Source organism: Schistocerca gregaria, chromosome 4, assembly GCF_023897955.1.
Source record: "Schistocerca gregaria isolate iqSchGreg1 chromosome 4, iqSchGreg1.2, whole genome shotgun sequence".
In the NCBI taxonomy this organism is placed as follows: domain Eukaryota; kingdom Metazoa; phylum Arthropoda; class Insecta; order Orthoptera; family Acrididae; genus Schistocerca; species Schistocerca gregaria.
The window spans coordinates 526,028,109-526,045,280 of record NC_064923.1 but is presented as its reverse complement, the minus strand read 5'-3'; positions in this window follow the sequence as shown (position 1 = coordinate 526,045,280).

Below are 17,172 nucleotides of genomic sequence, written 5' to 3'. Positions count from 1 at the left end.
CACGGGAGTAGCCAGTGAGAGATGAAGTCTCTTCTAATATTAGTGTTGTGATTATCTCTATAGCTTTCCAATGGTTATTTACAAATTATCTTTGGGGTCCTTAAGAGATTCTCTCTTCAGCTTGTCAATGGTTATTTATGATTCATCTTTGGGGTCCTTAAGATACATTTGAATTGGAGTGGAGCTGACGCATGATACCTTATTTTGGTTAAAATGGCTTACTTGCTGTATTTAGTTGTTGGTCTGCATATCAAGTTATTCCTTAGTGTATATGAAGTTGACCAGGATTGCTTTTCTGAGCACATAGTGAAACATGTATAGTGTTAATTAAGCATTGCAGAGTGGTAATTGGTGTGTGGTGTAATTGTCTTAGTTAATTGTTGGTTCTGATCCCTGACTTAAATGTTGTAATTGGAGGTCATTCAGATGTTGGAAAAGAGATGAATCCCAGCACTCCACTTCAGAACTGCTCGTGGGACCGAGCAGAAGTTTCAACACTATCTTGGCTGCTTTAGGTGTAAGTTTCCTTCTTATGTGTAGAGATTATGGGCCACTGTTCAATGACATTGTTAATTATTCTATACAAAAATTGTCACTTAAGTACCTCCAGTGAGAGGTATTACCTTATTTCATCATTTTAAGGTGATAAATTGTAATATTACATTGAAAATGTAAAAGAAATAAATTTTACATTCTATGCATTTAGATTCCTTCATTGTTCATTGTGAAATTTCTTCCATGAAATTTCTTGAGGCCAGCCCAGCCAGTGCACTGCTGCTGCATCAGTGCTTAGAAGCCTTTGACTTTTCCTTACATTCTTCTTTAATTGTAGATTCTGAAATTAAATGTCTTGTAAATAACTAATTGTTATTTGGTATAAAACTGTAATAAAACAGTTACCTGTAAAGAAACATACAGTATACTGTAATGGAGTATAACATTGGTAATTATAAATGAAAATTAACTGTGTAGTGGACCTAGACAATTGGGTACAGTTTCTATCAAAATTGTGCTGTTCAGGCACATCTTGTGGATTAAATTTCTTTTTGTTGCTGGTTTCTAACCAGTCCTTAAAAGATCCACTGAATCTATGATGCTGCAGAACTAGTGCATCTGGAGGTTGCACATGACAAATAAGCTTGGTTTCACCTGGCAAGTTGCTGAAATGTGTTTCTCAGATATTTGTTGTGTTGATGGCTGTAACTTTTTTACTTAAATAACACAGCACACATCACGCAAAATATGGAAAATCTCCAGATCAAACTTTTCTGAAACTGTGGAGATGTCAAATTTCTCACTAAAACTGTTCTTTCAGTCCCACAACGTTGTAGGACAGCTATGTGAAAATGAGACAACTGTGGCATGTTGAGACACCTTCAAGAAAATGAAACTGCTTGTTAATCCTTGTGTGGTGATGGTTTGTTTTCAGCATCTGTCTTTGGAATTGGGATTACTAAATTCTTTTTGAGGCCTCACACAGTGTTTATTTTTTGTTGTTTTTTCTTTCACATAAACTGTTTCTGATTGCATTTTATGGATGGCCATAGTATGAAGTCTGCCAATGTAGGATATTCTGCCTTCAGGGAACACAGACAAAGGTCTTTTGTTTCTGTCATTGAATATTTATTTTCCCTTGCTTGAGTTCATTTTGTGCATAGGGATATTCACATTTGAAATGGATAGATGAGAGCCAATTAAGAGTTAATCAGTTAATGTCTGTTTAGCACCTACATCATTGGTCTTCTGCTGTTTTGGAAGGAATGTTATTCATTCTAAAGCATCTTATGTCCTTGACATGTGAAGCAAGTCTAGCACTCTGGCCTTTCAGGCCCGGCATGGCCCACGAGCCTAAATCTTGGCCGCCCTTGCAGTAATCTTCAGATTCTGTAGGTATATGGTTTAGTTTATCTTTGGATGTTTTTTCAGTGAAGGCAATGCTTATCTTTGTTTTGCTTTGGTGTTGCTACAGTCTATATATATATATATATTTTTTTTTTTTTTTTTTTTTTTTTTTTTTTTTTTTTTAATTATGTGGCACCAATATATCACAAAGTTCCCGTTCCTCTGATAGTGGATAATGTATGTTAAGGAAGTCTGTAAAATACCAGCTACTCAGAATGAGTTGTTTCACCTCTGTATATTGTATCTCATCTGAAGCGTATAGTGATCAATTTGTTGGTCCCATGTGAAGCTGTTCATGTAATGATGAATTTACAAGGTGCAGTCAGAAAGTAAGTTTCAGTGGCACCCAGAAATGGTATGAGTAGTTAGATAGGAACACACCGGAGTAAAGGTAGTATATATGAATCATGCAGTATGGTTTGTCGTGTGACTGCAGTGGCTACCGCACAGTGATAGGATGAAATGGCTGCTCTGATATTAAGTCCCACCTACTGTGATGTTCGCGTAGTTAATTTTTGTGCGCTCAGAAGCAATCTCCAGCAGAGACTCTTCTCCAATTGTGCCACGAGCAACAGTACAGTCATACAATAGTGGAGGTAGCTCACTGAAGGATGATCAAATATGCACAACAAAAATCGTTGTGGCTGACCATACCAGGTAACACGAGAACCAATGAATGGGCGATTTACAATCTCTGAACTTCCATCATTTCCCCCAGATGTCTTGCTCACTATTACAAGGAATTGTCTCACGGTGGCTTGGTTTGCATACTATGTATAAGATGAATGCCAAGGCAACTGACAGATGAAGACAAAACTAAATGTCTGGCTGCAGCAGTGATATTCCTACAGTGGTATCGAGAGAAAAGTCAAGAGCTTCTCAACTATGTTGTCACTGTGACTAAAATATGGGTGTCACATGTCATACCAGAAACAAAACCACCATCTGGTCCATAGCAGCATAGTGATTCACTTTTGAAGAGCAAACTGAAGCACAGTCTGTCAAATAAAATAATGTGCATTGTATTTTGGGTTTGATGTGGTGTCTTACTGTGAGTTTTTACAGTGAGGGTAGACCATAAATGCTGATCGGTATTGTCACTCACTAAAAATCAGAAGGGGGTGGGGGTGATCCAGAACAAGATGTGGGATGTTGACAAGAGGCGTTACGCTTGTGCATGACAAATGAAAGGTCCCATACAGCCAACATCACATGAAATGTGTTAAAGCAGTTGGGATTTTGGGATGGGTGATCTTGGACCATCCACCTTACAGCCCTGATCTTGTCCCAAGTGAATTTTATCTCTTCCGATTGTAAAGCATTTTCTGGCAGGAAAATGTTAACATGATGGCGCTCCGATGCAGACTGATGTGATGTGGCTCCGAACGTTGGTGGCAGGCTCCTATGACATGGGCATGCAATTGATGGTGCACCATTACGATAAATGCATCACAATGGTGGTGACTATATAGAGATATAGCCTATGAATCTATGTAGATATTCTAATAAATATTTCTTATCATTTTGTTTTCTTTATCAGTCTCACTGCCAGGCCAAGCACATGGTGCAAGGCGTTGAGTTTCTACTGTAGCCACCGTCGACTACATCGAAGTCAACATTTTAAATCGAACTCGGCTCACTTCAGTTTCCAACAGATGAAATTCTATGATCTCCCAGTACCTCAAAACAGTTCTGAGGTGACTCTTGAATCTGAAATGCACATTCACTTAGAAAAGAAACATGTTGAAGTTCATAATTTTCAATATATATTTATTTCCTTAGTCTACATACTACCCATTTAGGCCACAGCATGAGGTTGGGTAATGCTGAAAACTATTTTACCTTCTCCCATTTCTCGTGACAGACAAAAGAAGAGTAATTTGTTAGCTATGGGGTACCTCCAGAGTTTGTATTCTCGTCTATATAAATTTGTTCAAGTATTGGCTCCACATGGGAAGGGGCAGTTCATTTTCCAAGAGTAGCACATTTGTCAAGAGGATTACCAACATCAGCTGCATGAGAGCACTGAAATAATTCACTGGCAAGAGGTGAAAATTTGTGGTGGACCTGGCCTCGAACACAATCTCCCATTTTATGTGAGTGGTTGCCTTAATTGCTTTGGCTATCAGAGCAAACTTCTCATCCTCATGAGGCTGACATTGGTATTTCTCTTTGATTGTGTAAATATTACGGTTGCAGAATCAGGAACGCGTGGTGTCTGTTCTTCTGGACATGTCATATTTCATGATATTTTCAGTGTGGATGCACCCGAGGTCTGACCTCCTAGGGGAATCATGTGAGATGCTACGAGCAGTGAGGGTAATGGTCAGTGGGGTGCTACAGAAGTAGCGTGCAACAAGCTGGGAATTTGAGTTGGACAGGGAGCATGTTTGAATAACCAAAACCGTTAAGGCAATCACTTAAAGTGAGATCTGAGTTCAGAGTCTAAAGCATAGTCAAGTTTACCTGTGCAAATATGCCACCAGTAGTGGCACTTCTGTCAAATCTAACTGAAAAGTGGTTGTCTCAAGTAGACTATTTTAAATGATGTGGTTTACACCAGATTTGCAGGTGGAAAAACTTTAACTGCACTTTGTTGTTCAATAACCTACAGTTTATGGACAGATGGTCTGTTCTTATAACTTACACACAAACACCTGACCACATATGTCATCTGACTGATGTTCTGTAATGTAACCATTTCAATGCAATAACCTTGTGTGGAAGTGATAGAATTTTACATGTGGCAGACATTTAATGCAGTCACTGATTAACATTCTTAAATTTCTGTCCTTGAAGTCTAGCAATCAACCCAACCTGAAAATAATGTGCACAGCAACTATAATTTGGAAATAGCACAGTTCAGAGTCCAATGCTATTTCACAGTCTGCAGAATGCATTATTGAAGGTTATTGGAGTTCCTAAGATGAATTGCAAGAGTGCAATCAATTGTTGAAAACAGTCACTGAATTACCGATTGATCTCCCAGATGCAAAGTTTAGATAAAACTCTGCACATTGTATTAGTTGTAATTTGTGCTAACTCTTCTGCAGTACTTTTTTGGACGCAGATATTCCTCACTTTGAACCCATGGCAGATTGACTAAAATGGCTCGTCAAATTTTCCTTTTACAAGTTTACACTAATGAAAACGTGTATTGTTAATTGCTGGAGTTTCCAAAGATACACTTAAAAATTTACATTCATGATTAACTGAATGATGGTGGTGGATGATGACGACAATTGGTTTGTGGGGCACTCAGCTGCATGGTCATCAGTGCCCATGAATGGTTCTGAGAGATTCTTCTGAATGTGGACTTATAGATACAACAATAATGGCTACTGAATTATACTGTCTACTTTGCCAAAGTATGGTGTTCTATTTCAGTAACAATGTTTTAGGTAAGAATGCTAATTACTCTGAAACAAAAAGAGTGCAATACCTGCCAATATGTTTCCAGCATTCACTTTGAAGATACTTCACTTATTTATGTATACTTTAGCTCTACTTCATCTGGAAAGTTAGCCGTTGGTGTGGTGTAATTGCGTGTGCTGATTTGGACAATTTCAGGATTACAATAAAATTAGTTAATTATGACTAATATAACATGAAGTTTTATTTAATCAGTGCGTTTACTGGCTAATGAATGTTATTTTGTTAAATAAATCTCCATCTGGGAATGTGTAGCAATGTTGTCTGTTAAGCAATGTAAATGTCACTAAGTTCATTCACAAAAAGTAATCATTTATAACCAACAAACAAGCTAAATGTATGATAAGTAATCTGTACTAAAGAAGATTAATGATTTGTAGTGAGTTCGGTGCTGTTGTTTAAAAGACTCTTTGCTAGTTGCAGATAGTTTATCAGAATTAACACTGTTATGTAGAGGTGGCATCACTTTCCATTTAATCAAAATGAACAGTTTTCTCACACAATACCACAAGTACATAACATTAATGTATTTTCCTGTTGAAATATTTCATAAGTTGTTATGAAATTACAAGGCCTCACACATCAACAGACAAGAATTTGTATCACGTAAGATGCTGTTCGCATCGGTAGAAGTTTGATACGTTCAGTCTAATTGGAATTTATTAGCTCAGAGTGGGTTGTCAACCACTAGCACACAATTATTATTGCAATGATAGCCATCAACATTAAAGTCTGTATAAAAAAATTAATTTAAAACTGCCGCTGCAATATTTCACTAAGATGGCGGCTAACATAAGACAATCACTTATTGATTCTGCTTCAAGCTGTATTTTACTCATAATAAATAATATATATTAAATCTTTTATCACCTTTATTATATGCATTAACATTTTAAAATATTTCTCAGTTTCATGAGACACTAATATTTACTATTTACCAATAAACTGTGCTGTAAATAAATAGTACTAATGGCTGTGCTCTTTGAAAGCCAAGCAGAAAACTTAGCTTTTATATAGGATGTGAATTACAATGAAATCAAACTTCAAAGAAGATTCATTTCAGTAACATGCAAACTCTATTTTCAAGTATCAGTTAGCAACATAACAATACTTAAGTACAGTTTTTTACTGACCTCTGTGTTAAGACATCAGTCACATCCTATTAGTACAACAGTTCGAAAAAGGATTATGTTTCTACAAAAACCATAGACAACAAAAGATTAAGATTTTCATTCTTTTTACATGTGTATTGTTGGAGATACTATTTTTTACAAAATAGTAAATTATGTCATTGACGACAATAGTTCTTATTTTATTAACAACGAAGTCCCTTTTATCAATATCACAAGAATACAATCAAACTCCTGTCACATTCCACATACAATGCTGTCTTGAATATTATTTTGATTAAAATATAGGTGTGGATATTACTTCCGGTATATGTTTACTTATGAACAATGACAACGAAGTTTGAAATTACTGGTCATTGTAGTTTGCACGACTGTTAGATACACCAATTACCACTAATTAACCAAATCAATGCAATGGTTAATGGAGTCAAGTTGGTTAAGCCTTGAGTCAATGTTTGAGTTTTTTGGTACTGCACGCTTTCTTAGAAATAACATTGTTGGAAATATGTGCAAAGAAAATAAAATTTTTTGGGGAAGAACAACAGCTGGAAAGAAACCACCTGCTTTGTCACAAGTCCTGTTCCAGTACAAATTTCCACTTGTCGCCACTGAATTATTTCAAAGCCCTTACGTGGCTGGTGTCATCATTTCTCTTTCATCATCTAAAGGTACAACTGTGGAATCGTGAATGTATGATCTATTCTTTTAGACATAACCAAATGAACAGACACCACACATATAAAAACACTGGTCAGTGTTGAAGGCGTTCCTCCAACAGCTCCTAATGCAATGGTGCAGATTTTCTGTGTCTAATTTGGCAAGTGGCAACCCCTGATGCCACTGTGATTCAAATATCACACTGTAATGTGATCAAAGTGGCTCCTGTGATTGGTATATGATAAGCAGTTTGGCAGGGTATGCATCCCACCAAGAATAGGCCAATGCAAATAACATATTTAGTATTTATTTTTTTCCTCAAAAGCAGATGCCTACTTTGGATTTACAATGTCAGTATTGAGTAAGGTGAATGCTGGTAATATCATTCGCCACTTTTTTATGGTGGTAGTTAGAGTCCTGCTGACTTGACTTTCTTTGGTCAGCTACACTAAATGGAAGACATCTATGTTGTTACTCTTTAGGGGACTTGTCCGTGAATAACTGTCAGATAATAGATTTCTTAATTTTTGCCTTAAAATATTCTCTGTAGTTTCCTCAATGACAGAAAGTTTACTAACAGGAAAATGGGCCACAAAGTACCAACATTAAAGGAATTTACAAGTTACTGCACACATGACGTCCCCGTGGCACACAGTCAGCTCTGTTAAAAATAGTTTTTCTCTCATTTCTTCCATTTTTATGATTCTTTAGTCCTGGAATTTGGCTAACCTGCGAAAACTTTACAGTTGCTTATCTTTCGTTTATACAGTGTGTTTAGTCATTGGTGGTGGTTTGGTGCAAGTATTTTGGTTACAATGAGATAATTGAGTGCAAAAGTTTCTTATTGTGTGCAAGAGTTTCCTATTGCACTCGAAAGCAACGGGGAAGAACTAAGAAGTCTGGTGTTCAACAACATAAATTTTATGGAAATTGGTCCACCAAATGGATTAACACTAATACTGAAGTACAATGTTGCGCAACACTTCACAATCAGTTTCAACTAATCCAACCACTTTTAAACTGAAATATTTGGACAATAGGTTTGACAGTATTAATGCTGACAATATACAAACACACACCAACTATTCATTCAGGTTGTATTATTGTTGAACTCTGCTCTATCTGAAATAATAAATAAAGCCTTGCAGTGTAAGGTATGTGGAAATAGTGGTGTGAAGGTAGTTGGAGATATGTAATAGAAGACATTGTGCATCAAAGCTAAGAATTGTTTGAATTTTTGTGGTTTAAGCGAATATGGTTATACTTGGGCCATAACGAAACAGACAACGCATAGCAGAAGTATTAAACTTGGTTATGCTGTGTGGTGTATAGGGAAAGGGTACAGAAGTGCACATATTTTGTATGCTCTTATGGACTTACCTCCATCTAAAATGTTTGACAGGTACAATAAAATTCTTCAGACTTTAGAAGAAGTAGCAAATCATAGTATGAAAAATAGTGTTTAGGAAAGTGTAGAAATGAATGACAGCAATTGTAATGTACCAACTGGCGGGACTCCAGATATCTCAAAACGACAAGGGATTGTACTGTAAGACATCACGATGCCACTGATGTATGGCTTCCTGCTGCGCAAAATTGCTTGAGCAAACCAGTCAACAACTAAAGCAAGAATAAGATACAGTTTTTGTATTGCAGGGTGTATACAACCCAGAGATCCGTAAAAAAAAAACCTGGGAATTTTTTCATTCGGGAGAATCCAGGGAATTTTTTAGAATTCCGGGATCTTTTTGTTTTGCTTTAGTTTTCAGTTATATTTTTGTAATATTGACTGGTAAGAAATAATACTCTAACAAAGGATATTACTGCAGAATAATACTGCAGCAATAAAACATGAACAAGAGAAACAAATTAAAAAAACTTTAAGTTGCAAAGGAAATGTGCCATGTACACAACATAACACAGTGCTCCTACAAGTGTCTGCCAGTTGAAAAATGTGTCAAAGGCTGCCGACTGTCGGCAGGACCAGCCATACCTCTGAAGATGTCAACGTAGTATTGGACGAAATATTGGGAATAGAATGATTCCATGGACCACAGGCATATAACCCAGAATTATCAATGTGTGAGCAGTTGTGAGTGGACCCATGCACATGCACAGTTGAGTCACAAATGTACCTGCTCGCGCTTCTGGCTACTTAAGTGTGGCTGTTAGCTGTATAAGCAAGCAGCAAGATGACCCCCGGAAAATTTTTAATGGCGTGTGCAAGCTGCCATATTCACTGGTAGCAAACCAGGGTATCTGCCTCGGGAGGCAATTTCAGTCAAGCATTAATCGCCTTGCATAACAATGAAGTTATTTTTGTCGGTTTGCTAAAGAAATATGGCTTTATCAATCTTTTCCACTGAGGCAGTCAATTTATTTGAAACGAAGTGTTTAATTCCACACTATTGGCTAGTTTCAAGTGTTTGCTGTATTTCAAGAGCATGTGTTCAACTTATAGTACGTATTGCATTATGCCATAATAAAAATCCAAAAATGAGACAATGCGGTATTGGTACTCCAAGAAAATTTACAACCGAATCTGGACATGTGAATGTGCACTTTTAAGCTGAATTATGTGTTTTAGTATGGTTCACAGAATTCCTCTGATGCCTTGTTTCTTTTATGACATAACGTAAGATCTTTAATGTTTTACACCTATGAACATAACGGGCTTACTGTGTCGTCATAGCTGCGCAAGCGTAGTCACGGATGTTATCTGGCAACTGCTGAAACGAACCTGTTTCTAACAGGTCCCGGAAAAATATTGCGAATGATTGATTGAAAAGCGTGACTTTCAAAGTAAATTTTCTTTTACGCAAGATTAACGAAGTGAGATGAATTTCTTAAATCACAGAGCATTTGACTCTCATTTAAAAATAAAGTATTTGAGGGCGACGATATAGAAAAAATTTTGAGCCCAGAAGATCAGACATTTATGTTGATATTAAAACTTTTACTGGCACATTTGTGAGATTTATCTTAGTGTAACACTCGCAAAAAAAGATCAACATTGTATGTGAAAGTTTAGCTTCTCTTGCAGCTTATTAATCATAGAAACCAATATTACATGTGAAATCTCTACTTTTCTTGTAGCAACACAATGTGTATTAATGTACACCATTAACTTTTCCTATTTGTGTGCACGCGCTACTTAACAGTGATAATGCTATTGGCTGACTACATCACGTGTCCTAAGCTCTGAATATCCGCTGTATCGGCTGGCAAAATCACGTGACATGAGCTATGACTGGCTTACAAAAATGCACCACAATCTCGATTTCAATGCTTCGGAAAGTAACATGCAGTGTTTGGTGGAATTCGAATTTATACTTTCGTAATACGAAAATACAGCGTAAATGGTCTCTTTTCTGAGTTTTGTTTTCAAAATGGCTCAGAAATTCGGCGCCAGTGTATAAAACCATAACCAGTCAAAGGATTGATAAGTTTTAAAGTTCCAAGGAATACTATACTGTCACTTCACACGGAAGAAGTGTATTTTCACCCGGGAGAGAGAGTGTTTTTAACCAGGAAATCCGGGAATTTTTTTTCCTTTTCCTTGTATACACCCTGTATTGACAATCGATGTAATGAGTGTGAATCGCTATCCGATCATAGAAGATTCCAGTAGAAGCCGAGTGCCTAGCAAAAACTTGAAGCCTAGAGAACTATTTTCTGATGTCGTACAGTGGGAACCGTCTACATGTACAAACACACAAGGCCATGCCAACTTTTGCCAGTTAAATTATTGCTTTTGGCCGTCTGGTAAAGTCGATAGCGGGTGGCTGATTCATGTCACTAATGTAGTATCTCTAGAATCAGCAATGGCGAGTTGTTGCATTACTGAAGGCATGCGCGTTTACAACCTGTTTTCTCTGTGGCACATTTGGGTATAATGTTTTATCACCTTTTAATACATCATACACATGTATTACTGTTCTCACCATGTGTTATTGGCCATTTTCTGGATTTGGTGCTCATCAATTGTAATGGCGAATGAAATCTGTGGTTTTGACACGGCACACAATACATGTACACTATGTAATCAAAAGTGTCTGGATACCCCCAAAAACATACATTTCTCACATTAGGTAACTTGTGCTGCTACTTACTGCCAGGTGCTCCATATCAGCGACCTCAGTAGTCATTATACATCGTGAGAGAGCAGAATGGGACACACCGCAGAACTTGCGGACTTCGAACGTGGTCAGGTGATTGTGTGTCACTTGTGTCATACACCCATACGCAAGATTTCCACACTCCCAAACAATCCTAGGTCTGCTGTTGCCAGTGTGATAGTGAAGTGGAAATGTGAAGGGACACGTACAGCACAGAAGCGTACCTTCCGACCTTGTCTGTTGACTGACAGAGACCACCGGCAGTTGAAGAGGGTCATAATTTGTAATAGGCAGACATCTATCCAGACCATCACACAGGAATTTCAAACCGCATCAGGATCCATTGCAAGTTCCATGACGGTTAGGTGGGAGATGAGAACTTGGATTTCATGGTTGAGCGGCTGCCCATAAGCCACACATCGCGTCGGTAAATGCCAAATGATGCTTCAATTGGTGTAAGGAGCTTAAACATTGGATGATTGAACTGTAGGAAAACATTATTTGGAGTGACAAATCACAGTACACAATGTGGCGATCCAAAGGCACGGTGTTTGTTTGGCGAAAGCCCGATGAACGTCATCTGTCAGTGTGTGTAGTGGCAGCAGTAAGATTCAGAGGCAGGGGTGTTACGGTGTGGTTGTGTTTTTCATGGAGGGTGCTTGCAGCCCTTGTTGTTCTGTGTAGCACTATCACAGCATAGGCCTTCATTGATGGTTTTAAGCACCTTCTTGCTTACCACTGCTGAAGAGCAATTCAGGGAATGGTGATTGCATCTTTGAACAAAATCAAGCACCTGTTCATAATTCGTGACCTGTGGCAGAGTGATTACATGACAACATCCCTGTAATGGACTGGCCTGCACAGAGTCCTGACCTGACTCATATAGAACACCTTTGCGATGTTTTGGAATGCCAACTTCGTGCCAGGCCTCACCGACTGACATCGATAACTCTCCTCATTACAGCAGTCCATGAAGAATGGGCTGCCCTTCTCCAAGAAACCTTCCAGCACCTGACTGAATGTATGCCTGCAAAAATGGAAGCTGACATCAAGGCTAAGGGTGGGCCAACACCATATTGAATTCTAGCATTACCAATGGAGGGCACCACAATCTTGTAAGTCATTTTCAACCAGGTGTCAGGATATTTTTGATCACATACTATATGTCTGTAGCCCTGGATGCATCCTGGCAATGAAGAGGCCATAGTTCCCTAAATGGTGTAGTGACAACTACCTTCTTGGACAATGATAAAGTCATTGGTGTGTAATGTACTACCAAGTACTGTCATGGCTATACCAGTGGAACTGAAAATCACGAATGTTTGATTAATTTTAGTGGTTATAGTGGAGGGATGGAATCTGAAGGTGGTGTGAAGATATTTCACAAGTCAATGGAGAAATATGGTGTGATGTATATATCTTACCTAGGAGATGGAGACTCAAAAGAGTACCAAAAGTTTGTGAATCCAAACCTAATGCTGAGACAAAAATTGAACATGTTGGACATGCCCAGAAAAAGTTAGGTACAAGACTGAGGAACACAAATAGGAATTTGAAGGGAAAGAAATTAGCTGATGGTAAGTGCGTAAGTGGATGTGGTTGGCTTACAGATGAAGAAATCTACAGGTTGCAACTTATTATTATTGACAAGCCATAAGACCAAATAAAAATGAACTTCAGGGAACAAAAAAGGCAATACGTGCTACCTTCTTTCATAAATCCTCCACAGATGGCAACCAATGTCATGCACTCTGCCCACTTGGCAGTGATTCATGGTGTGGCTACCAGAGGGCTGTTACTCCAGGTGAGACCTACAATGATAAACATTTGTTGCCATTTGCTATAATGGAAGTTATAAAACCTATATATAGGGATCTTTGTGACACCAAGATTATTAGAGAAATGTTTACATAGTAGGATTCAAAATCCAAATGAAAGTTTCAACAATTGTATGTGGGAATGGATACCACAAACTGTTGTAGGACTAAATACATTGTGCTGGATGCTGTTCTATGTTTGAATGATGGTGCACTGTCGAGATTTAATGTTATGGAACTGATGGGAGTGCCTGATGGACTAAATATGCATAGAACTCTAATAGCCATTGACCAAAGAAGATGCTTTGAAGCAGAAATATTAGTGTTGGAAGCCAACATAGAAGCAAGAATAAGAAGTAGTAGTGTGAAAAAGAGAAGAGAGGAAGAACAACACAGGAAACAAGATGAATATGGACCTGGGATGCATTAGTGCCATACAAGTGCCATAGAAAAAGCAAGTTTTAACTTGACTTTCCCGAAAGAAATTATTTCGTGTTCTGGTACACTTTGGCTAAAAATTATTAAAGACAGAGTGTTGAAATTTTGTATACTGCCTTAAAACACACTCAACTAAGAAGTAAACTACTCTTGTGACTTCACATTGAAAATAAAATCTTTTTTTGGAGGAAAACCTCGAATTCATTTCCAAATTTTTTGGTAATCATACTTAAAACCTGTACCACAATTTATGACAGCACTTTCTTACAGTAGTCTGCTTCAAAGACGTTGTTGTTGTTGTTGTTGTCTTCAGTCCTGAGACTGGTTTGATGCAGCTCTCCATGTTACTCTATCCTGTGCAAGCTGCTTCATCTCCCAGTACCTACTGCAACCTACATCCTTTTGAATCTGCTTAGTGTACTCACCTCTCGGTCTCCCTCTACGATTTTTACCCTCCACGCTGCCCTCCAACGCTAAATTTGTGATCCCTTGATGCCTCAGAACATGTCCTACCAACCGATCCCTTCTTCTAGTCAAGTTGTGCCACAAACTTCTCTTCTCCCCAATCCTATTCAATACCTCCTCATTAGTTACGTGATCTATCCACCTTATCTTCAGTATTCTTCTGTAGCACCACATTTCGAAAGCTTCTATTCTCTTCTTGTCCAAACTAGTAATCGTCCATGTTTCACTTCCATACATGGCTACACTCCAAACAAATACTTTCAGAAACGACTTCCTGATACATAAATCTATATTCGATGTTAACAAATTTCTCTTCTTCAGAAACGCTTTCCTTGTCATTGCCAGTCTACATTTTATATCCTCTCTACTTCGACCATCATCAGTTATTTTACTTCCTAAATAGCAAAACTCCTTTACTACTTGAAGTGTCTCATTTCCTAATCTAATTCCCTCAGCATCACCAGATTTAATTTGACTACATTCCATTATCCTCGTTTTGCTTTTGTTGATGTTCATCTTATATCCTCCTCTCAAGACACTGTCCATTCCGTTCAACTGCTCTTCCAAGTCCTTTGCCGTCTCTGACAGAATTACAATGTCATCGGCGAACCTCAAAGTTTTTACTTCGTCTCCCTGAATTTTAATACCTACTCCAAATTTTTCTTTTGTTTCCTTTACTTCTTGCTCAATATACAGATTGAATAACATCGGGGAGAGGCTACAACCCTGTCTCACTTCTTTCCCAACCACTGCTTCCCTTTCATGTCCCTCAACTCTTATAACTGCCATCTGGTTTCTGTACAAATTGTAAATAGCCTTTCGCTCCCTGTATTTTACCCCTGCCACCTTTAGAATTTGAAAAAGAGTATTCCAGTCAACATTGTCAAAAGCTTTCTCTACGTCTACAAATGCTAGAAACGTAGGTTTGCCTTTTCTTAATCTTTCTTCTAAGATAAGTCGTAAGGTCAGTATTGCCTCACGTGTTCCAACATTTCGACGGAATCCAAACTGATCCTCACCGAGGTCCGCATCTACCAGTTTTTCCATTCGTCTGTAAAGAATTCGCGTTAGTATTTTGCAGCTGTGACTTATTAAACTGATAGTTCGGTAATTTTCACATCTGTCAGCGCCTGCTTTCTTTGGGATTGGAATTATTATATTCTTCTTGAAGTCTGAGGGTATTTCGCCTGTCTCATACATCTTGCTCACCAGCTGGTAGAGTTTTGTCATGACTGGCTCTCCCAAGGCCGTCAGTAGTTCTAATGGAATGTTGTCTACTCCGGGGGCTTTGTTTTGACTCAGGTCTTTCAGTGCTCTGTCAAACTCTTCACGCAGTATCGTATCTCCCATTTCGTCTTCATCTACATCCTCTTCCATTTCCATAATATTGTCCTCAAGTACATCACCCTTGTATAAACCTTCTATATACTCCTTCCACCTTTCTGCCTTCCCTTCTTTGCTTAGAACTGGGTTGCCATCTGAGCTCTTGATATTCATACACGTGGTTCTCTTCTCTCCAAAGGTCTCTTTAATTTTCCTGTAGGCAGTATCTATCTTATCCCTAGTGAGATAAGCTTCTACATCCTTACATTTGTCCTCTAGCCATCCCTGTTTAGCCATTTTGCACTTCCCGTCGATCTCATTTTTGAGACGTCTGTATTCCTTTTTGCCTGCTTCATTTACTGCATTTTTATATTTTCTCCTTTCATCAATTAAATTCAATATTTCTTCTGTTACTCAAGGATTTCTAGCAGCCCTCGTCTTTTTACCTACTTTATCCTCTGCTGCCTTCACTACTTCATCCCTCAGAGCTACCCATTCTTCTTCTACTGTATTTCTTTCCCCTATCCCTGTCAATTGTCCCCTTATGCTCTCCCTGAAACTCTGTACAACCCCTGGTTCTTTCAGTTTATCCAGGTCCCATCTCCTTAATTTCCCACATTTTTGCAGTTTCTTCAGTTTTAATCTACAGGTCATAACCAATAGATTGTGGTCCGAGTCCACATCTGCCCCTGGAAATGTCTTACAACTTAAAACCTGGTTCCTAAATCTCTGTCTTACCATTATATAATCTATTTGATACCTTTTAGTATCTCCAGGCTTCTTCCACGTATACAACCTTCTTTCATGATTCTTAAACCAAGTGTTAGCTATGATTAAGTTGTGCTCCGTGCAAAATTCTACTAGGCGGCTTCCTCTTTCATTTCTTAGCCCCAATCCATATTCACCTACTATGTTTCCTTCTCTCCCTTTTCCTACACTCGAATTCCAGTCACCCATTACTATTAAATTTTCGTCTCCCTTCACTATCTGAATAATTTCTTTTATTTCATCATACATTTCTTCAATTTCTTCATCATCTGCAGAGCTAGTTGGCATATAAACTTGTACTACTCTAGTAGGTGTGGGCTTCGTATCTATCTTGGCCACAATAATGCGTTCACTATGCTGTTTGTAGTAGCTTACCCGCATTCCTATTTTCCTATTCATTATTAAACCTACTCCTGCATTACCCCTATTTGATTTTGTGTTTATAACCCTATATTAGTGTAAAAATCTGACAAGGAAAAAGATAAAGCTTCTACTTTGTTTGTATTTTGAGTAATGTGTACCTATGATGTACATAAATAATTATTGTGGTTTATTTCACTTGCAACAAAAAAATACTATTAAAAAAAGTGTGAGACCTAAAGCTGTGGTTCATACATAAAAATGTTCCCAAAAGAGTCTTAAAAGGTGGTAAGCATTTCATAGGTTTACCTTCTTTCTTTTAGATACAGTGTTAAGAAAACCGACAATTTTTTTGAGGTTTTCCCTGGTATTCATAGACCAGTTCCCTTAAGTTAAATGATAATAATTAGCATAATTTTGGAAGATTTTGAGGTTATACTAATTTCCCTTACCTGTTGTGTGTCCATGATTGTTTATGTGATCGCAACTTATGTTTCAGCCTCACTTTTTCGCTGTGAAGCATAGGTTTGGTGTTGTGCGCCATCATGTATTATTACATTATTAATTACTCATTTATTTTAGAGCATGAAGTCTGATTGGCCATGGTAAAGAAAGTCCAATTTTTTCCTGGCGTACAGTGCAATATATTTCTTAGAATTGTACTGCAGTTTCACATGGTAGCACATGATACAACGTATTGCTCTCCACCAGCAAATTCTGCCTCTGTGTCCTCAACAGAAAGTCGAAAGTGGGGAATTTTAT